Raw genomic sequence first — 24,594 nt, 5'->3', positions numbered from 1 at the left:
GGTTCATTGCACATTTAATTAGATATGCTAACAGAACCATTCTTATAATATTCAGGTTTACTATCGTTGGCAGCACTAAGTGCCTTGCATTTTGAACACATAACAGACAGCACACATAAAGCTTTCTTATGACACTTTCTTTAGAGTATATACTTGAGTTAAACAAATGCTCCCAATATCACGAAACATTTATACATGATATGCTAACTATAACATCAAAAATAAAATGCTGACAATGTGCTTGTAACTCACTACAATATAATGTTACGGTAACATTTTGTTTCCATTATTACTAACACTACTGGAGAACTGATCTTTGCTGGATCGGCTGAAAACCACAATAATTACGGTTTCAGAAAGAACCAGGACTAAAAATCATCTTTAGCCCCGGTTGAAAACCCCACAGCCATTCTATGATCTTTAGTCTCGGTTGGGAACACCAACTGTTACTAAAAATCATTTTTAGCCCCGGTTGAAAAATTGTCCGTCCCCCTACTCTTTTTATTCCCGATTGGAACCACCAACCGGGACTAAAAATCGGCGCATAATATATATTCCCTCGGACTTATCCTCTAGCAACCACCTTTTCCGTTATCCTCCTCCTCTCTTTTCTTATCATCTCCCTTTCCTCTCTCTATCTCTCCCATTCCTCTCTCTATCCTATCCTCTCGAGCAGCAGTGGAGCGAGCGGTGGATGTGGGGAGGCGCGGCTGGCGGTAGCACGGAGGGCCGCGCGGCGGCTGGCGCGGAGGGGCATGGCGGGCGGCAGCGCTCGACGACAGGCAGCGGCGCAGAGGGTGCGGCCAGTGGCCAGGCGCACGATTAGGGCCGGCCGGCCGATGTTTTTCTTTTTTTTTCCTTTTTCCCTCTTAATTTGTAGATGATTTTTAGTCCCGGTTGATAACATCTCTACTCCCAGGTATTTAAACCGGGACTAAAGATCGCTATCTTTAGTCCTGGATTCCTTCTCCCGGTTTGTAACCCGGGACTACAGGGGGGTGTGAACCAGGAGAGAAGAGGCATTCTCCAGTAGTGCAAGAAGTGGAATATGGTAACTTAGCTGTAACAGGAAAGTAACTGGACTTTACGCAATAAAAATTAGTTGGCATGAACTGAGAAATTTTACGATCCTTCAAAGATAGTGATAGGCAAGAAAGAATTTAGTGTAAATATTAAAAAATATGCCACCTTCTGATAATTTCTAATTAAGGACTGTAAAATAACAAAAATAACTAAATATGTATCATGTTAGTTGGCCATCTAGCTAGCTATATAAACTACAAGGGAATTGGTGGTGAAAAATGAAATACACTATCGACCGGTCCTTTATGAAACAACATGTCAACACAATGAGTTCAGGCATGCATTTGACAGTTCCTCCCGGATTGTGCTTGAGGCATGGAAGGCATCAGGATTCTTGCAGTCTGTAACTACTGTCCGGTCTCTATCTCGACAGCATCGCTCGGTTTCCACGAGGTTCATCATGTCCCGTGATAGTGTGGTCTAGATTGCAGACAAACCTAACCAGCGAGCTGAGTGCTGTTTTCAGGGATTGCACACGATGCTGTACCTAGTGCAATAGTACGTACAAGCTAGTTTGCAGTATCAGTTTCATAAACAAATTTGTACTCAATGACCGTCTGACAGTCTGACTGTCGACGATCTCCCTGTGACAGTAGAGAAATTATGTAGTTTGGGCCGAGTTTAGTTCCAATCTTCAAACTTTCAAATTTTCCATCATATCAAAACTTTCATACAGACAAACTTCTAACTTTTTCGTCACATCATTTCAATTTCAACCAAACTTCTAATTTTACCGTGAACTAAACACACCTTGGTGATGCTGCTGATGCCTCTGACAGTCTGACTGTCGATGATCTCACAGTGCCACACACCAATGTTCACAACAAGAGAGAGAAGTGTGTTTGTGGCATAATTTGGCTTATAGTTATTTCATCTGTGCAAACCAAATTATTTTAGGATAGATGGTGCAATTGTCAGATGATTTGCTTGAAAATGAACTCACTTTACATGTGTACGAATTGCTGTGCAGAGTTTCAAGGTTGATTAATTATATCATGCAACATGCTAGGTGGTGATTATGGAAATCAATGCTTTGTCTCGAGCTGCTGCTTGGTGAAGATTCTCTCTGAACCAGGGCGGGATGTAACTAGACAATGGAGTAGTTTACTGGTTGCAAGCAAGAGCTGGATATGGTTCGCGCATGCAGCGGCGCCGTATCGGAGATGGATTTTATTTAGTTTGTTTCCTTTTCGATAGGACTTTCTGTTTTCTACATGGGATCAGTTAGGATGCCAAAAATTGGTGTGATTGCCGGTATATATAAGCGCCGGTGACAACCAATTGACAGGAGCCCGAACAATTTTATCAATCTACTATTCATCTTCTTTTCTTTTTAGTTCTTTTCTATTTCATTTTTATGGCTGAGTTCTAGCAACCCTAGGATTTGGTTGATCTTTGCCGTTTTGCGTTGAAAAACGGCCGTGCTTCTCCACGAAAGCGAGGAGGTTATCATTTACTAGTTTGCTCGGAAACTAGTCGTTCGTCGTCACGTAAGTACGATATTTATCCTCTTTGCTAATTTGCTTGTAAATTAGTCGTGTGATTCCGCGAAAGTGAATTAATCTCGAAATCGGTTCCGCTAGCCGATTTTGATCTATCGATTTTGGCGACTCTGTTGATTATACCGCAAATCGTTAGGTGATCTTGTGTTGGTCACGAAAAGGCGTCAATATATTTTGGCGACTCCCCAAGCATGCAGCTCGAGACAAAGCATTGATTTCCATAATCACCTCCTAGCATGTTGCATGATATAATTAATCAACCTTGAAACTCTGCACAGCAATTCGTGCACATGTAAAGTGAGTTCATTTTCAAGCAAATCATCTGACAATTGCACCATCTATCCTAAAATAATTTGGCTTGCACAGATGAAATAACTATAAGCCAAATTATGCCACAAACAAAGTGGTTCCTCGGCTGCTTAACAGCTTGGTGCCAAGAGTTTATATTGAACCCTTTCTGATTTGTAATAGTTGAAATCTCAGGAACTAACGCATATATATATTGATTTAGTACATATTGGATGATCAGTAAGTCAAGTTTTGTGCTCAACCACACCAACTACATTTCTCTACTATGCGCTTCGTGGCATGGCAACTGACAATTGACATTTCTCAATTGAAGTATATATGGATTGTCGGTAGCACTGCCTTCGGAAGATTTCATATCAGGCTCACGGCGACAAGGAGACAACGTTCCTTTCAAAAGGAAAAACAAGTTGGCAACGTGCCAATCAGTAGTTCAGTACTAGGGCTACTGAAGAACCACCTCTGCTCGATGATCGTGCTGGTGACTGGTGAGCTAGAAAATATGAAAAGACCTGAATGCCAGAGTTTTCTAATGAGTCATTACAACACCCGCTATGATGGTTGTAGAATACTCTCATGTTGGTTGTAGAAGGTTAAGGGATCTAATATATAAGTGAGGGAGCCTCTCACCTCATTAGCTACCTTTTGGGGTGGGAAATGTCCTTTACGATCTTATAATTGGTATCAGAATCTGGATAGTTCAATATCTTTGACCTGAGTGACATAGTGTGTGAATACCTAATAGACCGTGGGTGCCTGTGGGGCCCATACACTGCCTGGATAGTTCAACATCTCTGATCCAAGGGACATTGTGTGTGAAGAACTAATAGACCGTTTAGTAGTTTAAAAAGCGTGCATGCGAAAAAAGAAAGAGGTGAGTTGGGAACATGGAGTGCCAAACTCAGCCTTTATTGTTGGGTCTCGGTAGGACAGTATGTAGGGCAAACTTTCTAAATTTTACTGAACTTAGCAAAAAGATTTTGAAAAGTTATTTATCCCATGGAATGTTTGTCTTCCAAGTTAGTAGATACTCCTTTAAAGAAATCTTTCAATTAATTATAAAACATCATACGAGAGCTGCCAAAAATCATGGCACATCAACTGTACAATTATATAAGAGAAAATTCATTATAGATGATGGGCCTGTTTACTTTGATGCCAAAAAAAAACCTTACCAAAATTTGGCAATATAGCCATTTTTTTGGTAACTTTATCAAAATTTGGTAAGGTTGAAAATGGCATCAAAGTGAACAGGCCCGATAATGTAGGGCCTGTTCACTTTGATGAAAAAAAAACTACCAAATTTTGGTAACTTGCTAAAATTTTGGCAGGATTTCTTATATAGTTACTAAAATTTAGCAGCAAACTAAATGTAGCCACTTTTTTTGGCAACTTTATTAAAACTTGGTAAGGTTGAAAATGACATCAAAGTGAACAGGCCGGTAGTATATTTGCATGTTCAGTTTTAGGATTTACTAGAGTACTGTAACTTTGTAGTAACATAGGATAAGATTATCCTCCATACATGAATATAATAATAGGCTAATTTCTTTAAGGCTTTTCCTCACCACTCCATAAGTTTAATTTCACAACATCCGACCGTTTTCCAGAGGTGCAGCTACAGGGGGTGCTGGAGGGGGCCAACACCCCCCATATCTGACCCCTCCCTGTTGTACTAATTAGTGTATTAGCATGTTAATTAGTCCATTATCAATAAACATAATATAGAAAATTAATCAATAAGAAAGAGACAATGCAAATCAACTCGTATTCATTGCTTCGGCTTCACATGTCTCTCCGTCCTCCCATTGCATCTCGCTGTTGAGCATGATGTCTCAAATCTCAAACTGTCAAATATCCAATGATACAACTAAAGAGCTAAATTCAAGCTTTTTTATGGCAGAACACTTGATGTTTTGTTTTATCGTCGGTATTGCTTACTCTGACTTATAACTTGTTCGCCCTGCCCACACACCTCTAACCATAAATCCTGGCTTCGCCCCTGCCGTTTTCCCTCCATGCATTTCCCCATTTGCATGGAAGAATAATAAACTCTTAACTATCATTGGTTTCTCATTTATTTCGGTCGGTTTTCCCTGCAAACCGGTTCGTTTCCAGTACTCCCAGCTTCAAACATCCATTTCCCGTTTAAAATTTCACTCCTTTGGATTAGAATCTTGTTAAAACTGAACTTTTTTGATGTTTTGCACAAAGGAACCTGATAATTTGAATTCAAGTATTTGCTTGCGACACTTCTGTGTCGCCACAGCAAGTCGGCTGCCGGGATAGGATTGATGACATCTGTGTACTGTTGTCCTTGTCCCCCCATGACATTGCTGTTCAGCTTGCACCCAGCACATACATCTGTTGGTTGCTCACTGGAATAAGCTTAAATACCAGTTTAAGGAATTTGATGTCCTAAGTGGCCCGAAGTATCGTTCTGGAGTGACGGTAGGAGCTTCATGTCTAGAGAAACCCCTAGTAGCTAAAGCAATAATACGTACAGTGCAATAAACTTCATGGCCTTGGTTTAGTCCCATTTCTTTCTTTCACTATGCAACCTTTCTTCAAAATAACTAGAAATTCAGTCGATTTATTTGTAAAAATAATAAAATTGGGACAGAGCTCATGCATCCAGACAAGCTGTGCCAAGCTCTTATTTTGTGCCTTTTTATTGGCCACATGCTTTAATGGTATACAATCAATTATTAGTTGGAAATTAACTAACGTACAATGTTAGCTAGGCATCTGGCTTTATATATGCATATGAATTCAAATACAACTCAACCGAATCTTGTTGGGAGAAAATAGAAAATCCATCAACCCTATGTCAAGCCATATATGGTCCCACTCCCACAATATGCAGTCATGGATGATATTCTGTTTACTAGTGCGAATGTTCTTTGGGCATAAAAGGCATTGGGATCATTGTAGTCTGAGCTATGGCTCAATTGAATCCCTCATTTATGGATTTGGCTTGACTATCATCACCAGGCTGCAATTTTGTTGACTGTTATTTCAGCTATGGCCCCAAGGTGATCCCGGCGATGCCGGTTGCAACGGCTGGAACGAATAAATCAAAGTTTGTTATGCATGCACGGGAGATGCGGCGAGCTGCAGACATGGTGACTGTGTCAGAAGTGCGAAGTGGGCGTGAGTTTTGCATGGCGTTGGAACCATGAGTTCCGGATCGTGGCATTGGATTCCTTTTTTTGTTATTGGAGTATAAGTAGCAGTAGCTAAGTTTCCATTTGTAAGTTTTACAATTCAGTTTGAATGAAAGAAACCAGAAAATTTCCCCACAAATTCTTTCTCTCGCGCGAAGTTCTGAAACTCAGCAAAACTCTGCTTTCTCTGTTCTGAATACCTTTTCTGTGTTCTTCAGTTTTCTCGTCTGTTGCTATGCCAGACATGTGCAGTGTGTGCACAAGATGTTCGATCGGTTGACTCGTAACTAACAAGTGGTATGAGAGCTTCTCAGGTTGAGGGCGGATTTGGCACTATGGCGTTGGTTCCGGCAACGGCGGACCCGATGAAGTGCTTTCCTTTACCGATAACTCACATCAACAAACTACACTAGTTGGATGATACGGGTTCAAGCAATGATGGAGGATCAAGGCGTATAGGAGACGATCGAGCCGGCGGCTGGGGCGGCAGTCGACCCGAAGAAGGACAAGAAGGCCAAGACGCATCTTCTTCAGTCGCTGCCGGAGGATCTCTTGATGCAGGTGGCAAAGAAGTGGACGGCGAAGGAGGTGTGGGACTGCCTGAAGACAAGGTTCGTCGGGGCGGACTGGGTGCGCAATGCGCGCCTTCAAACTCTCAAGGGAGATCACTAGTATGGTGGTGGAAGCCGAGGAGACGCTGAACCAGTACGCCGGCAGGATCACCACGATGGGGGTCCGGAATTCTGCTCTGGGTGCAACAACGTCGATATGGTGAAAAAGTTGTTCGACATCGTCCCGGAGAAATTCATCAGTCTTGTTGCCGTCATCGAGCAATTCTACGACATCGACGAAATACCGTTCGAAGAGGCTGTGGGCTATCTAAAGGCGTATGACGAGCGCGTGTGCAAGAAGAAAGCTGCTGTTGGCGGAGTGATCGCCTACGGCTAGGTGTTGCACACTCAGGTCGAGTGGGAAGCGTGCTTCAAGAAAAATGGCAGAGAAACTTCGTCGCCACAGAAGAATAAGCCCTATGGCGAGGGGGCGAACCGCGGCCAGGACGGGTGCGGACGTGGCAGGGGTCGCAGAGCTGGCAGACGCGGCGGGGCACAAAACAACAACTCAGGAGGTGGTTGTTGGGGGAATGGCTCCGGATGATGGAGCTGGCCTCCGTCAGTAGGGAAACTCAGCTAGGAGCAGTCCACCAAGGGAGAATGACCAAAGGCAGTCGATACCCCGGAAGTCAAAGCTGACCAAAGGCTTCGGAGCCAACCGAGAGCTCTGGAGCACATCACCATCTCCGGAGCTGACCAGTCACCCCGGAGCCTGTCATAAGCTCCGGAGCAGATCAACGACTCCGGAGCAGGTCACTGGCTCCAGAGCTGACCAATGGCTCCGAAGCAGATCAAGGGCTCCGGAGCGACCAGGGGCCCAAAATACTCAAGCATGGAGAAATGGATCACGAGCGTAGTGGGGCACCATAAATACGCACTATGCGTCTGCCAACCACCTCTGACATCCTAACAAGGGCAGGCAGCATCCGCTATTATCCGGGGGCACGCCTTTACCCGGATAATAGCCATCACCCTCGGGAAGCGTCACTGCTTTTGTCACCTGGGATTTTACCGATTGCCCAAGGGCTGGCCCATCAGCCAGCCAAGTTACATCTGATTTAGGTAGGGCAAAGATGTAATTCCCTCTTGTATCCTGTATATAAATATGTAAGCATTGCCCAAGTTGGAGGCAGATTGAATAAAGAATACACATTGAATACGTTGTTTGGACTCTTTTCCAACAGTGGTGGCTCTGATGGTGGTAGCGGCGGCTCTGGTGGCGGTGGCCATGACAAGAGCCACATAAAGTGCTTCAATTGTGACGAATTTGGCCACTACTCCACGTAGTGCCCACACCCTAAGAAGAAGAATACCGAAACTCATCTTGCGTAGACGAAGGATGCCGGCCCAGCTTTGTTGCTCGCCATGACAGAGGCGGTGCAGAACACGCCGCGTCAAGGCGTGCACTGTGGGCTGGTCGTGCACGAGGACCATGTATGGCCGCGCCTGATGCTGGCAGGCAATGGCGCCGCCGCCGGTGATGTCTGGTACCTATACAATGGTGCTAGTAATCACATGAATGGAGATCGTCGAAAATTCCGGGAGCTGGACAAAACCGTGACGGGGCAAGTCAGGTTCGGCGATGCCTCATCGGTGCAGATAATAGAGAAGGGTTCAATCCTTTTCTCATTCAAAAATGGCGACCAGTGGCTACTCGACGATGTCTACTACATTGCCAGCCTCTGCTGCAACATGGTGAGTCTGGGGCAACTCACCGAAACTAGCCACCGAGTCATGATGGATGGGGATGACCTCGAGGTGTTCGACAAAATCACTGTCGATTGGTGATCAGGGTGAGAAGAACCGTGAACAGGTTGTATCGCATCGAGCTGAAGTTGGCGTCCCCTGTGTGTTTGCTGGCCAGTCTCGACTCTCGACGACCTGGTGTGGCTCTGGCATGCCCGGCTCGGGCACGTGAACTTCTAGGCGTTGAAGCATTTGGTGGACAAGGAGATGGCGACAGGGGTGCCCGCAGTCCACCATCCAAATCAATTGTGCCAAGCATGTTTTGTGGCTAAGCCGATCCGGCAGCCGTTCCCAGCGATTGCCAATTATCGAGCAGAGACACCGCTCGAGCTGCTCCACATGGACTTATGTGGGCCGATCACCCCATCAACACTGGCCGGTAATCGATACTTTATGTTGATCGTTGATGATTTTTCTCGTTGGATGTGGGTGTTTGTGATCAAGTCTAAGGACCAAGCGCTCACGGCATTCGAGAAATTCAAACCGTTGCCAGAGAACATGGCAGGCCGAACCATCAAGACACTCCGAACAGACCGCGGCGGCGAGTTCTTGTCCAGCGAGTTCACGAGCGTCTGCACCGAGGCCGGCATCGAGTGCCACCTGACAGCACCGTACTCACCGCCACAAGCGGGTGTTCAAGCTGAAGAAAAACACTACCGGCGAGGTGATCAAACACAAGGCGCGTTTGGTGGCGAAGGGCTATGTTCAGAGGCAAGGTGTGGACTTTGATGAAGTGTTCGCGCCGGTTGCGTGGCTGGACACGGTGCAAGCCATTCTCGCAGTTGCTGCCAATCGGAGATGGGAGGTGCATCATCTCGATGTCAAGTCGGCATTCCTTAATGGCGATCTAGAGGAAGAGGTATTTGTTGATCAGTCGGAAGGATTTGTGAAGCAGGGGAAGGAGCATCTTGTTTACAAACTGAGCAAGGCTCTCTACGGCCTGAGACAGGCACTTCGGGGCTGGAACACTTGTCTTGACTGGAGTATGAAGGAGCTTGGGTTCAGCCGGTGTGCACAAAAGCAAGCTGTCTACACCAGAGGTACAGGGAATGCCGGACTAATTGTCGGGGTTTATGTTGATGATTTGATCGTGACAGGAGAAAACTCAAGCGAGATCACAACATTTAAACAACAGATGGTGGGGGAGTTTGATATGAGTGATCTTGGACTTCTCACTTATTATTTGGGGATTGAAGTGATACAATGCAAGGTGCAAATGGGATCGCCATCAAGCAGGCTGCTTATGCAAGGAAGATTCTGACCCAGTTTGGGATGTTACATTGCAATTCCACCTCAATTCCTATTGAGCACCGTTCACAGCTGCATAAAGATGCTAAAGGGAGTCCAGTTGATGCCACACAATTCAGGCGAGTGATAGGTTGTCTGCGTTACTTGTTGCATACACGGCCGGATCTGTCCTATGCTGTGGGTGTAGTGAGCAGACTCATGGAGCGACCGACTGTGATGCATTTCAAGGTAGTAAAGCAAATCCTCAAGTATCTCAAGGGTACTATCAACTGTGGGTTCACGTTTGCTGATGGCAACGGTGCAGTGGAGATCACCAGATTCACAGATAGTGATCAGGCTGGTAACACTGATGATTGTCAGAGTACTAGCGGGATGGCATTTTATCTCAACAATAGTTTGATTTCCTGGAGTTCACAAAAGCATAAAACGGTGGCTCTCTCGTCCTGTGAGGCTAAGTTCATGGCAGCCACTGCGGCAGCTTGTCACGCTCTGTGGCTCAGGGGATTGTTGATTGAGATTATTGGCGCAGAACCTAGGCCGGTGAAGTTGTATACTGTAACCAATTAGCGATTGCACTCATGAAGAACCCTGTGTTTTATGGGAGAAGTAAGTACATAGATACCCGCTACCATTTCATTCGGGAGTGTGTTGAAAGTGGGAAGATTCAAATTGAGTTCGTCCGGACTAAGGAGCAGCGGGCGGATGCGTTAACGAAAGGTTTGCCAGCAGCAAGATTAGAGACAGCTCGGCACCTGCTAGGTGTTCGTGATTTTGGGCCATAGCAGAATTAAGGGGGAGTTTGTTGACTGTTATTTCAGCTATGGCCCCAAGGTGATCTAGGCGATGGCGGTTGCAACGGCTGGAACAAATAAATCAAAGTTTGTTATGCATGCATGGGAGATGCGGTGAGCTGCAGAGATGGTGACTGCATCAGAAGTGCGAAGTTGGCGTGAGTTTTGCACGGCATTGGATCCAGGAGTTCCGAATCGTGGGTTGACGCGATTGTAAGCTTGGATTCCTTTTTTTCTGTTATTGGAGTATAAGTAGCAGTAGCTAAGTTTCCATTTGTAAGTTTTACAATTCAGTTTGAATGAAAGAAACCAGAAAATTGCCCCACAAATTCTCTCTCTCTCGCGAAGTTCTGAAACTCAGTAAAACTTTGCTTTCTCTGTTCTGAATTCCTTTTCTGCGTTCTTCAGTTTTCTCGTCTGTTGCCGTGCCCGACGTATGCAGTGTGCGCACACGGTGTTCGATCGGGTGACTCGTAGCTAACAAATCTTGTACCAGTTCGTGCTATTTCTTCGTTTAGTGATGCAGCCATGTTTATTTGATTTGTGTACTAATATTTGCAACAAGAGAAAATTAACTTGATGGCGCTACTTAACTTGGTGGCAAGTACGTACGTATTGAACAATGAATAGCTAAAATTAGATTCTGTATTTTTGTTATTAATTACTTATTTCATTTTATGTTGCAAGAAAAAAATGTAATGTTAGTACTTACTCCCTCCATCTCAAAATAACTCAACCTAGCAGGAGATGTGACCCCTCTAGATAAAGGTAGTCCAGATTCATTATACTAGGAGAGATCAAATCCTCTCGTAGGTTGAGTTTTTTTTGACGGAGGGAGTAATTAGTATGAACCTATAAGTAGTCTGGCCAAATGATTGAGAATTCGTTGTCAAGACAGGAAAATAAAGAAAGCTGTCGTGATTTCCATGCATATCGCCGTCCTCATGTTCTTCACCCAAAAAGGCTTAGAAATTTGGAATAACAAAGCATGTTTTTCTTTTAATACGCTCCATGCGTGACAGAACTTTAGAATACGTGTATATTTTCAATAAGGTCATTGCGTAATTCTAGTAGGAGTGTGTTGCAGAATATTTACAAATACTGTCTTATGCTTGTCGTTTACTCTGACATGTATTTTATCCGACGACCTGTTGTATGTGTGTAGGCGGTCTGTTTCACTTTCTTGCATAAGACAATCATGTTCTTAAGTTTCAACACACTAGAACTCAAAGATCCACAGTTTTGATGTGTTAGTCTTAAATTAATATTTGTGTTGTTACTGTGGTCGTTACCGAGTATTAGCTAGTGCTCTACCTTCTCTCTAAGTAGAACATAGTCTAATTTAAAGAACTTTTTTTTTTGATTTTTTTGTTTTTCTTTTTTTTTACCCAAAATACTACTAGGCACCGTCCAGTAGTTTTAATTTAAAGAACTTTTACGGGGTAGTAACACTATAAAAACGATTTCGTGTACAGAGACTTTATATTGCAGACGGACCATAACTAGTCGCGTCTGGGAAGATAGGCTCATTTTCGCTTGCGGTCCATTTATGAGGACCACACGGTTCGATTTTTCCGTGTGGTCCTCTTAAATGGACCACACGCGAAAATGAACATATTTTCGCGTGCGGACCTATTAAGAGAGCCACACATAAAAATACCCATTCCCTCTTTCCCTCTTTCCCACTTTAAATCTTCTCCTATTTCTTTCCTCTCCTCTCTATCTCTTTTTCTCCTCACTCCCCTTCCCCCGCACGGTGTCTCTCATCTCCTCACTCCTCCCTCCTCTCCTCTCCTCCCGACAGCGGCGGCGGGCATAGGCGATGGTTGCGCACGACGACAGTGGCAACGCGGCGGCGGTGGGTGTAGGCGATGGCGCGCGGCGGCCTCCTCCACGCGGCGGCGGCCGAGGCGCGGGATCCAGCGGGCGGCGGCCAACCCCCGCACGGATCCGGCGGGCAGCCGCCCTCCCCCCACGCGGGATCTAGCTCCCCTCCCCTCCCCTTCCTTCCCTCCTAGATCCGGCGGAGGGGAGGGGCGTTGGCGGCGGTGCGGCCGGAGGGGAGCGCGGATCGGGCGGTGGCCGGCATGGAGGCCGGCGGGAGCACGGATCGGGTGGTGGGTGTCGCGGAGGCAGCCGCTGATGACGACGAGGGTGGGAGCAGCATCCTCGGCTGACGATGACAACGAGGGCGGGAGCGACGTCGTCGGCCGACGAGGAGGAGGCAGCGGCTGGGAGCGGCGTTGGCGCTGCCGATTCTAGGACTTTCAACTTTTTTGAATTTTTTCAGATTTTTGTTTTTCCGTGTGGGCGATATAAGCACCCGCACGCGAAAATCCGACTTTCGTGTGCAGGTGCCAAAAATCGTGATTTTTCATACCCCTGGGTGCGTGCGGGCCACCCACTCGCACGCGAAAACTGATTTTGACCGCACGCAAAAATCTTTCTCGTAGTAGTGTAATCGGTATTAGGATTAATTAATTTGTCTCCTGATGTAAATGTACAGGTAAAATTATCTTTCCATGCTAGTATTTGGTGATGGCAATTCTGTATATTTTCTCCTCTCAATCCCATTCCTTATTCTTGTTATCCTTCACCACGGCAAGGCGCTGCTAGCCATCATGAGTTCACGTACGCCGCCACCAACCATTACAATGGAAGGACTAAGCGCACGAAAGTACTAAAGTACCATTTTTAAAATTTTGTGATAAATTTCTAAATTGACATTATACTACCAGCATATATATTGTACCGTAAAAGAAGTCGGAGGTTTGTACGTACTGCAGTAAAGTATTTGCCTTTAGTGCAAAAATGCAATGTATAACAATAATTGGTGTTAGTTGTAACTGGGAAGAGACAAATTATTAAAAAAAACATAAGTACATAGCAGGAAGAACTAGTAGGACCGAATACCGATCAACTGGATCTATTCCGGTACGAAAATATTGCAAGAGAGATATAAGGAAACAATAGCATAATTATATTGAATCATCTTTCAATATAATATAAATTGGCTTGGGAGGCATAGGGCATAGGGCGTGTTTGGTTAGTTGGAAGATTGCTCGCATGTGCGGATACCTAAGGAGGTTGTTTGGTTGCCTGCACAACCATTGGGGCCTAGAACCTCATGTGAGAAATGGCCTCTATAGCTAGGCCCTAAAAAAGGCTCAAGTTGAGCTTCTCTCCCTATCTAGGCTGGGCTCGTGCAGGTGGCGTGACATGCGGTGCAAACGCGTAGATGCAAGAGGATGAGGGGTAGTTTTAAAGGTATGAATATATTCAATATTAAACTCATTTTTATATATTTAAAATGGACTATGGTAATTCAAATGGTTCTTAAAACTAACATATGGTTTAAAGCATAGGTTTGATAAAAGAACATAAGAATCATGATTGGTATTGGCCTCTATAACATGTGGGGCCTCTTGATGCTTTTAAAATATTCTTGCATGTAGTTATGTTGTGATGTTAGTATTCTTAACACGGTCTTGACAATCAAGCGTATTGCTCACTTAGTCGTACCGATGAAAATACATCACGCGATAAGATGATAAAGTGCACACATTTACTATATTAATATACGAAAACGTTTCATGTTTTAAACTTGGGACCTTGTACATATGTTATGTAACATAATTATTTTTGACATTAGGCAAACATTATATTACCCGGCTTTTAGAAGAAAGCCAAAAAAGAAACACACAGAGCCTTGTTACAGGAAAAAGAAAAACAAAAATATCGAAACATGAATTCACCAATAATAAAAGGGGAACCACACGAGATCTAAAAGTGGATGGATGCGGAGACAAGGATTTAGACAGGTTCAGCCCCTCTCAATGAGAGGTAATACCCTACTCCTGTTTAGGGATTTGAATCCGCCGGGTGTAGTATAGATCTGACGATCAGGTTGTGTCAGGCCCCCTAGAGGGCCTCCTGCCCACCTTATATACGATGGGGGCAGGATTACAAGATAGAAACCTTAACCAATATGGCATCGGTTTCCTAAATCTAATTTACAATATTATCAAACCAGGACTTTAGGCTGTTTCATAATATACAAGGAAACATAATACCCAAGTCATGATCCGTTACATATTTGATAGGTATAAGCTATCCCCTATAACCAGTCGGATAACCATGCCGTGTGGGTATGGGGTACCCATAATCTCTACAGTAGCCCCTAAGACCTTCACAGTCGAAAGATAATCTTCTCTCAAACCAGATTACTCCAAAGCCGAGTGCTTCAATCATCTTTGCCATGGTCTCCTGAGTACTTTTACCAAATCTGAAGACTGTGGAGGGCTGAAAAATAATTAAATGTAAACTTAGGTGCATCGACTAGATGCACCTAATAGGTGTAGCCCCCGACTATGTGGTTAGTTGAACAAACTAAGCATATAGTCAAGGAGTAAATAATCCAACCAACTGAGTGGTTTTGATAATTATAGTCAACCGAGTGACTTGATATCAATATACAGCATATGCGGTGTGAGTCTCCGAATAACATGATCCGAGTGATATACCAACTGCTTTGTAAAATACGATGCGAGCAACCTAAAGTTGTGTACATCATGAAAAATTCACATAGCAAAACAGCTATAGAAGAAGCTTATATGCGGTGAATAAAGAAATTTCTAAAGTATTGGGCATACACCATGCGCACACTGGTTTAACAAATGTGCTTAAGTCTCTAAAAGACACACCGTTTCACCACACCCGGAAATATATGGCATACGTGGTGTAAAATCCAAGTAAATAAACTCATAAAGGATTTACCAACCGCCTGGAAAATGACCAAATATATAATCAGCCTAAGCCATAATATTGGTCAATAAAAATGCACACTTACGTGGCAAAAAGCAATGATATTGTATCCAATCAATTGCTGTATAAACCCAAACAGCGCCTTGACTATATATAAAAAAGTCAGCAGGGCAGCTATAAAAAACTTCACTATTGGGCACCTTTTAAAATACATTGTACCAACTCCTAAAAAGTTGAGTAACTGTGGTATAAAAGGATTTTAAGGTATTGGGCACTTGATCACGCGCACTTTGGCCTAAGCAAAAAGTGCCTAAGTCCCTAAAAGAACGTGACAGGCCACACCTGAAAATATGGGCTGTAGACATATTAGGCCTAGGCCAAAAAATATGCCTTCGACACCCTTTAAAGGATGACGCATGTAATATGCTCCCGAGTAATAAATCTTCCGAGTGATATAGACCAAGTATAGCTCATATGAATAGCTTCTGATCTGAGTGATTATCCCTTATGGGATACTTCAAAATAGATATAAAAGTTGAATCCCGACTGGTGCAAGTATTCGGTTGATAGCCCTTACGGGGAATAACGAATAGTCCAGACGTTGAGCATAAGAAATCGACTCACGACCATAAATTCATGTTGAATGTATTCGGAACAAGTCCAAATTGAAGATATAATCCTCGCGCTTGTATTGATGAGCCCCTAAGCATGTAGCTTATCCTTCTGTTGTAGTCACAATTGTCCATTGATAGTGGCTGACGTGGTCGGCATGGAGACGAAATGACCAACATGAAGATGATATCACCCATCAAAGCTGACGAAGATGTTGGTAGTGGTAAAGACAATGACACAATTCAAAGGTGATGAAGTCGCATAGCCATGAAGGCGAAGAAACCAGTCGGCAGCAAACAATTCAACCAGCAGTGAAGACGAAGCACCCAGCAATGGCGACAGAGTTGCGCAGCCATGACAGCAAAATAATCAGTCGATAACAGACGAGGCACCTGGTGAAGAAGACGAAGACGCCTATCAGTAGAGGCATAATAAGCCAGCCGTGAAAGTGAAGACTCCATGGGCGGCGGTGGAGGCAAGCCGAGATAATGACGATTAGCAGCAACAGAGATGATAAGCTGTGAAGATGAAGTTGCCAATCAATAGCAGAAGAGTAGGCTATGTTGAAGAGGCTTGGCAAGATGTTGATGAAGATGACAATGTCATTGATCCAGTCAATAGCAGTGTAGCAGCCAATGATAATAAAAATGATGCTCATCAGCGTTTGTGTAGTAGGTCAGCCGTGAAGGCGAAATAATAAGTCAGGGCCGATGAAGCAGAGGTGCTGGTGATTATGTCAGTGACAATAATCCATCAAATTGTTGAGAAGATATTGAAACTCGAGTAGTTTCCTTGATGCGAGCGTGTGCATAATGAAGACTGATGCAACACCCTTTGATTTATAAAGATGGCAGTAGAACTTAGAGTTGTAGATGTTGCAGATGCTTCACTTGAAGGAAAGTAGAAACTGTTGTCCAACTCGTTGAATCTGAGTTAATTGGTTGATAACTCCAACCTCCCGAATATGTAGATTAAATCTCAAACTTGATACTTGAGAAATTTGAAGTAAATTGTGGCGGCATGAAGAAGCCAAAATTTTGGTGAAATAATTGAAGTTGCTGAAGTAGAACGTCTGCTCCGAAGCAAAGACGAAGAAAATGACTCATTGGCTGGTTAATTGATTGTTTCATGTTGAGATAACATCTGTCAAATTTTGAGAGTCTTGTATTTGTGTAGCCCCTGACTCTTTGGTTAGTTGGTAAACAACTGAACATAGAGTCGAGAACTGTAGCTTCTTGTCGTCGAGTAGTCATTGCTTGAGTGAAGATATGTGTTGAGGATGTCCGAGTAGAAATATTGAAGATTGGAACACCACTTGTTGTAGTAAAATAATAAGGCATCATATTTGGTGACGCATGCCAAGATGTCGAAACTCTTGTAGTCGTCGTGGTTGGTGAAGTAGCAAAGCTTGCGAAGTAGAGGCAATAGAGTTTGTCGGTGCCGAAGACAATGAAGATGAAGTAGCTCCACCATGGTGACAAAGTTGCATAGCCATGATCACGTAGACACAAGTCGGCGGCACAAAAGCAAACCAGTACGAAGACGCACGTGAAGAGAGAAACACCAGTCGGCGGCGGCTTAACCAGCGATGACGATGGCGCCAGTCAATGATGATGAAGACGCACAGCCGTGGAGCCAAATAAACCAGTCGGCGTCAGACAAGGCGGCCGGTCAGTGAAGACGGCGGCATAATAGGCCAGCCGTGCAGGCGGAGACACCAGTCGGCGGCGGCGAAGGCAAGCCGGCGGTGAAGACGTAGACGCCCAATAACGACGGCATAATAAGCCAGCCGTGCAGGCGAAGACTCTAGTCGGCGGCAGCGAAGGCAAGCCGGCGGTGAAGACGTAGACACCCAACAACGGCGGCACAAGAGGCCAGCCGTGTAGGCGGAGACACCAGTCGGCGGCGGCAAAGGCAAGCCGGTGGTGATGTTCTGACTGATCACTTTTATGCATATCTGGATCTGGATCCTACAGAACAAACATATATGATGAGTAGTATCTGATGTAAATATAATACTCGAGAAAAATTCAAGTATTTTAAAATATTTATAAATATGTATTTCTTCTCTTGTCAATTTTGATTTCCCCGAGCAGATGACTCCTTACGTTTACACACTCTGCCCGACTAGTCATAGCCCCCGAGCACTGGGAGTCGGCCTAGGCACTTCCCAAACATGCATATGAGTGACATGAGTTCGTCATTAATGGAACAAAGTTTCACGGATCGGAGTTTACTACTCAGGTACTTTTGCAATTGTTTAGAGCAGAAAATAAATTATCTTATCTCTATGCTTTTGATTTATTCCGAGTAATACTTAGCACCTTGTGTTACTCGGTCCATCCAACGAGCCCCCAGGTGCTAGGAATTGGCCCAAAGGCAACTATCCATCGGCAAACCAAACGGAAAGCATAGGAAGATAGAACTCCATAACTCAATAGGCACTTTTGTACTCAGATTATGTCGCAAGCAATCAAGATAGATATTATGAAAATTGTTGAAAAAATATGATATAACATCTGTAGCCCCCGACTCACTAGTCAACGGCGAACCAGTTGACGTAGTGAGGCAGAGGAAAAGGAAAATATCATATAAAGGAAATTAATGATGACTTAGCTTTATAATATTCCCCTTGGTGATGGCAGAGGTGGCCAATGTGGGAACAAAGTCATCCATCAAAAACAATGAAGACACCAGTCGGCGGCAACGAAGGCGGTCGACGGTGAAAGCGAAGGTGCCCATCAACGGCGGCATAATAGGCCAGCCATGTAGGTAGAGACACTAGTCAGCGGTGGCAAAGGCAGGCCGGTCGGTGAAGACGTGAACACCCATGAACGGTGGTGTGACCAACCAACAGTATAGGCGAGGACACCAGTCGGCGACGACGGAGGCGAGTCGGCAGTGAAGTCGTAAACGCCCAACAACGGCGGCATAATTGGCCAGCCGTGTAGGAGGAGACACCAGTCGGCGGCGACGAAGGCAAGCCGGTCGATGGAGAAGTGGACGCCCATGAACGGTGGTGTGACCAACCAACCGTATAGGCGAGGACACCAGTCGGCGGCGACGAAGGCAGGCCGGCGGTGACGTCGTAGATGCCCAACAACGACGGCATAATAGGCCAAGCGTGTAGGCGGAAACAACAATTGACAACAATGGTGCCGTAGCATTACATGTAAACAACAGAAAATACCAAGAGATTAATATGACATTTAGAGATCAATCTAAAACAACAATAAGTTGAAAGGAAAGAAACCGATGAATTGACGGTTCTAGTTGTGGCCGTGACGATATTTGCCATGCGGTCAGCTCAAAAGAAGTCCATGCAAATATATGCGTGATTATATAGTAAATTGTGCACGTTGATCGATGGATCAACTCATGCATGTATTCACTCCAGGAAAATCGCAGGGAGGACGCCTTGGCAGCAGCACCAGTTGCAGCGTGGAGGCTGCCGTGGGGCGCATCAGGCGGGTGGATTGATCTGATCTGCTCGGGAGATGACGTCATGAAGTCGAACAAGCTGCCCACGATGGTCCTTGTTTGATACGGAGTACATGAATACATGCCAACAAAATAGCCAAAAAAGCATTAATTAATTTGTAATTAGAAATCAATCCAATTAGCAATAGAAAATTAATGATCTGGATATAATTAAGGTGCATGCGCGCAGCATCCATGTAATTAGTTGATCAATCTGGTTAGCAGCAATCCAAAATCGATCTCCCGTAGAGACGTATGCTAGGTCCACCAATGCATGCTTGCCGTCAGCGAAAGGGCCAATTTGCACCGATCCGACAAGCCCGGCTCCGGCCTCCATGGACGAAGATTCCGGGGTGGGTTGCTCCCGCAGGAAAATCGCAGGGAGACGCCGGGGCAGCAACCTCTTCGTCGGCGATGATCGGCATGGAAATCGCAGGCGGCGCAGCGTGGTCGATGGCTGCTGCGTTTCTTTTTCTCCTGATAGGTTGTTACCAGCGATGGCCACCACAAATCAGTTGGCTTCGACGATATTGAAGATTGGTTCCATCGCACTTCTTGATAGGGAACTCGACGCACTGCGCGCCAACTGTCGAGACATGAATTCGGCAATAATAAAAGAGGTAGCGTACGAGACCTAAAAGTGGATGGATGCGGAGACAAGGATTTAGACAGGTTCAGACCCTCTCAATGAGAAGTAATACCCTACTCCTGTTTGGGGATTTGAATCCGCCAGGTGTAGTATAGATTTGACGATCAGGTTGTGTCGGGCAGGATTACAAGATAGAAACCTTAACCAATATGGCATCGGTTTCCTAAATCTAATTTACAATATTATCAAACCAGGACTTTAGGCTGTTCCATAATATACAAGGAAACGTAATACCCAAAACATGATCCGTTACATATTTGATAGGTATAAGCTATCCCCTATAACCAGTCGGATAACCATACCGTGTGGGTGTGAGGTACCCATAATCTAAAAAAAAAAACACAGAAAGCTAGGATCACCAGCAACCATCCGGGGCACCGAGACTTATGGATCCTAAAGAACGAAACACCACCTCATAAACTCCCAGGAACGCTAAAACATCTACCTCAGCAACCATAAGGACCTTATAGAGACCCTTCTTAGACTAGTGCATCGACAGGCAACACATCCTTAGGTCGCAGATCCTCCAATTTGCGCTTCATCTTGTCAAGCAAGGAAGACAGAGCCTTTCGATCTTTTTCTTTTAACAGCAACATCCATCTCTGCATCAGCGAAATGATCCTGAACATTGCCTGCAAGGGGGACTTGATCAATTTGTTTTCAAACACAAAATCATTCCTTACAAGCCAGAGCCCCCAACAGCAACTTGCACAAACGAAAAGACCCACATTCCTCCCTAGTTTTTCTTTAAGAAACTTTACCCCATCCCAAATGGTAGAAGGAGCAAGCCCCCCTTCAATTACTTCAGTTATGAGAACCCAAACAAACTTAGCTAGAGGACAGTTAAAAAGTACATGATTGGTTGATTCAATGTCCAGGCAAAGCTTGCAGAATTTATCCCCCCCCCCTTTCCAATTCCTTTTGACAAGAAGATCAGCACAAGGAATTCTATCCCTCCCAGCCAAAAAAAGGAAATGTTTAACTTTCAAAGGAACTTTGCAACCCCAAATCTCCTTCATATCCCTGTCTACAACACCCCCAAATTTCATCAATCTATACATAGACTTAGCAGAAAACGTTTTGTTTTTTTCATGAGGCCAAACCACAGAGTCTGGAGAATCATTTAATTCCACCCCTTTCATCATTTCCTTCAACTGTCTTAAGAAAGCATCATCCTGATGATTCAAATTCCTTCTAAAAGACAGGGACCCATAAGATACCCCCAGGATCTCCTTGACAGACGAGTGTTGTTGATTGCTCACCCTATACAGGGAAGAAAACAAGGTCCTGAGTGAAACATCCCCCAACCACACATCCTCCCAAAAATGTGTTTTTTGTCCATTCCCTACCACTTTAACTACTAAGTTATTCACCCAATCTTTACAGGAATGCAACCCCTTCCAAAACTGAGAACCCCCTTGGCTGAACTATTAAAGAAACTGTCTCCCCCTAAATATTTATTCCTAAGAACCACACAGCTCATGTCTCGGGAATTATTTTCCAGTTCCACAATCCATTTACTTAGCAGACAAACATTCATAACTTTGGTATCCATGAAACCCAACCCCCCGAAATCTTTTGGTCTACACAACCCATGCCACTTGATCAAATGGTATTTCTTCTTCTTCCCCTTTCCCTACCAATAGAATCTCCCCCTCACAGCATCTAACTTGTTATGAAACTCCTCAGGGAGCTTAAAGAAACCCATAGCATACAAAGGAATACTAGTTAGACAAGAATTTATTCTAATCTCCCTCCCCCCATAAGACAGGTGGCCACTGTGCCATGAATCTAGTCTTTTCTCAACCTTCTGGCATTAGTGGTCTAAATTCCTTTCTCTGTAGCTTCCCAAAACTCATAGGAAGGCCTAGATAACTAAAAGGCATCACCCCCACTTTGCAGTTCAGCATATCAGCAAACTTTTCTTCAGTCTCCTTAGACACCCCCATCACATAAACTTCACTTTTTTATGGATGGTGCAAAACTTACCACCTACTTTTAGGCTGCGTTCGAACCTGAAGGTTCCCAACTTCTCTAACTCGTTTTTCGCGTGCACACTTTTCAAACTGCTAAATGGTGCGTTTTTTACAAAAAGTTTCTATAAGAAAGTTGCTTAAAAAATCAAATTAATCCATTTTTTAAGAAAAATTTAGCTAATACTTAAGTAATCACGTGCTAATAGACTACTCCGTTTTCCGTGTGGAGAGGATGGGTTCCCAACCTATCGTATCGAATGCAGCCTTAATAACACCTCCTGTTGCAATTGCAACCACCGGTCTCATCACCAAGAAGGTGGCACACAGTACATGTATTCTTAACCGCTCCCATGTTACACATGCCTTAATCAGCTGACAAAAGATTAAAAGCTGTCATGTTAGTTAGCCATTTAGCTAAAAATATGCATATTCCTGAAAAAAAAAAGCTACAAATATACATAGCATATATAGCTGTAACAAATCCCAACCCTACTGTTCTACCTTCTATTCTTGTTGGAGAAAAAGATGATTTTTTTTTGACCAATCCATTGGTGGTCGACACATTGAGCTCTGCCTCCGGCAGGCATCTATGACGGTCAATTCCATTTTGACCATTGCCTGGTGTGAGTCCTTTAACCATGGAAGGCATATTGGTTTGATCGAGGTTCTGTAATGAAATAATGAAATAAAGTGTTTTTTACTTGGCATTTCTGAGTTCTGATCTCAAATAAAAGTTTACAGTAGCCCTGTATCCATTTGAATGCTTGGAATTGAATTTGCCACAATCCTTATAAACTTTAATTAGCATTGCACATCCAACGATTAAATTTGATTCTTGGTCATATTGTCATCATCCAAAATGTATGAGGAGTTTGTGTTATTTTGCAAGTTAGCATCCAGTTTTGCTATTTTTGAGATAGCAACTGCTCCTTCTGTCCACAAATATAATCGTTATTATACCATTTGTAATTTATCCACACATATAATAGATTTTAGAGTACTACTCATATCACTCAACCATCCTTATTTAATTTTTGATACAAGGACACATTGTTGATGGATGTTTTTTATTTGAACTATAGAGATAGACATAGCAAAACTCATTGAATTAAAGTAGCAATTCTGAAATGCAACATCAATGCAGCAAAAAATCAGGGCATTTCAGGAAAAAAATAACCTAGTCAAGCATTAAGTACTTGCATTTATATGACTGTAGAAAATCTCCCATCGTGCTTATTGCCATGGACAAGAAAGCTTTCATATCACTGCAAGAAGAAAGAAAAAATATCGCCATAAGTAGCTGCTCTTCTCTCTATGTGTTCAGATCAGATGACTAGAAATACACCCAACACATACCGTGCATGTGTTACCTAGCTGAAACCATATCAAATAATGCAAGTTGCCATCTCTAGGCATGAAAGGAGTCAGGCATGTCGCCATAGGACTCTATTGGAGCAAAGGTCAGGTGTTATCAATTATCTGGACAACATGCCGCCATAGCAGGATAGGATATGGGTTGTTCGATGCTGCTTTGGATGAGTACAAGTTAGCACGATCTCCCAGTCAGTGTAGGATTCGCAATTTCAGACTCAATTTTGAACCAAATGATAGGTTTTTGTAGGATTAGCCAGACAGTTTGCCGAGTCTCTCAATTTGGATTTTTTTTTTGGTTGATGTTCAGCAAACAACAGTTCCAAATCTGAAAACGTGTTCTACATATTGTAAGAGTGGCATTCATGCATTGGTCATGGTCATGGGAGGCACCGGGGATCTCTACAGTTTGCAATCAACGTTGCATCTGCAAGCACAGCAATTTAATTTGGCTATTGAAGCTACATTAGTGAGTCCCTTCGATCAACCAGCAGAAAGCCAGAAAAGTACACAGCAATTTATATTTCCCTGAACATGAAGTAAACGTGCAACACACAACCAGCAAATTCTTTTTCCTTTGGCAACGCACAGGCGACTACTGGCAGTACTCTGGAGTCTGGACAATTACAACTCTGCGATCTTAATTTGTTAATTTCAATGAATGATGCAGCAAGGTATAAAATTCTGTTCAATTATATGATTAGATTATTATTATTATCAATCTAACTGCGTCTGGGGTCATCCGTCTAAACTGGATATGGCGAACATCCTCCCAAAACAGTTTATGATAAGCATGGTAATTTCATCGGATTCAAAATTTTCTTGATTTGGCACTGTGAACAAACAGTTTATGCTCTGTTTAGGAGCAAAATAATCTTTAGGAGCAAAATAATGTCTTGTTTATGAGAGAGAATTGCTACATGATGTTTCCCAAAATCAAGTGATGGAAATATGCCTTTTGATATCTTAGTTCAGCCATCCTAACAAAATTAAGCTTTGCAATCGTTCGCAGCACTACTTTTTTCACACACAACTAACACATACAGCTTTCTCATGACACCTTAGGATCAACACACTTGCGTTAAACAAATACACCTGATGAAATATTTATCGGAATATTGCTAACCTTCGTGCAGATTTTGGGTCACTTGATGTACTTCTCCATTAGTGCTCCAAGACTTCTCCTCTAACTCCGGCTACCTCCTCTTTCCCTCTGACGCCGACACCCTTATGTAGGACCGAATAGTAAAAACTAAGCCAACCAAAAAGGGGTGAATGGTTGTAGTAG

The sequence above is a fragment of the Oryza sativa genome, chromosome 6 (genome assembly GCF_034140825.1).
Source record: "Oryza sativa Japonica Group chromosome 6, ASM3414082v1".
NCBI lineage: Eukaryota > Viridiplantae > Streptophyta > Magnoliopsida > Poales > Poaceae > Oryza > Oryza sativa.
The sequence above is the reverse complement of the archived record's forward strand: the minus strand, read 5'-3'. Positions refer to the sequence as shown.